Genomic DNA, 1,460 nt, shown 5'->3' with positions numbered 1-1,460 from the left:
GAAACCTTGACCTTCCCTCTGAGCCGCTCAAGGAGTAGGCTGGGACCCAGGGGAGTCAGAGTATGGTGGGCCTCTCTTCCTCCCTTACATAAGGAAATCTTTTACTCTCCTGCTGCTGTTTCTACAAATGTCTCCTCCTGCTCGGTCAGGGATGACAGCCAGGGGCATGTTGGGGTTGTGTCCTTGATTTTTAACTGCCATCCCTCATTGAGGACATGTGTGACCATGCCTCTGGAGCAGAGCAGGCTGGGAGTCCACTTCCATGTGGTGCAACAAGAAACCCTCACAGAGATGGATCCACGCTGTCCCCGCAGTCCCCATGAGCTGCCTGGCCAGGACAAGTAGGCAGTGGCCCTAGGCCTTGCCATGATCCCAGTGTCTGAGTGCTCTGGCCACAGCCCCACAGGACTGTGCCATTCCCTGGGCCCTGGCTCCGCAAGGCCGGCCTCCCCTTTCCTCAGGGAAGGCCCCGCCTCAGGCTCGGGGCTTGGGATGGGGGTGAAAGTCCAGGGAAATGCTCGGTTGCCTGGCAAAGGCACTCGGGGAGGAGGAAGAGGAGGAGGAGGAGAAGGAGGAGGAAGGCTGCTGAAGCTGAAAGAGGCAGTGCTGGTGTGCAGTGTGGTTTGCTCACCTCTGCCCTTGGGGCTGTGAGGAGGAGTCACTCATGGCTGACTCGTTTTTGGAGTTTGCCATGCAATGCTCCTTGCCCCCTGCAGCAGCAGGTTACAGATGTCTGACCTGTTTCAGTGCTCCGAATTTTGTGCTTTCTTTTAACTCCCCAGCTCTTCCAATAATCTTAAAAGCCCAACTAAATCCTGATGCTTCCCCTCTCAAAGCTAAATAATCCTCCCAATTGCAATCTCCTTCTCAGGTTTAAGGCTTCCAGTGCCTGAGATCCCTGTGATCTTCCAATACCCAAAAGCCCTGAGCATGCAGATTGAGAAAAGGGCAAACCGGGGTCTGATAGAACATCCCCACGACATCCCTGCATCATTTTCTCACCGTCATAAACACCCCCACCACCCCGTCTACTGACTTCACTGCAGCACTGTGTGTGGGGAGTTTGTTCCTGGGAGGGGCAGGATGATTGGGTGGCTCTGGGAGGAGAAAAGGGGATGTGGGGGTCAGAGTTTTACCTGATTCTCAATAACATCTGATGCAGACAACAGCACTATTTTTTTCCCCCATTTTCCTTTTTTTTCTTTACTTTTCAGCGCTGCCTCCTCCCCCCCCCCCCCCCCCCATCTTGGAAGCACAGGAGGATGCAAACACAAAGATGTTTGGAAACCAATGTATTTCTTTTTTCCAGATGCTGATTTCCATCAGAAGAGATGGGGGATTATTGAAGATGGCATTTCCCCTTCGAGTGGCTACTGACAAAAAGAGCCAGATCTTTTCCACTGAAAACTGCAAGACCAGGGAATAGATTTGATTTAGTGACCAGAAGCAGAAGAGTGAAA

Source organism: Gallinula chloropus (genome assembly GCF_964237585.1).
Source record: "Gallinula chloropus genome assembly, chromosome: 18".
In the NCBI taxonomy this organism is placed as follows: domain Eukaryota; kingdom Metazoa; phylum Chordata; class Aves; order Gruiformes; family Rallidae; genus Gallinula; species Gallinula chloropus.
The sequence above is the reverse complement of the archived record's forward strand: the minus strand, read 5'-3'. Positions refer to the sequence as shown.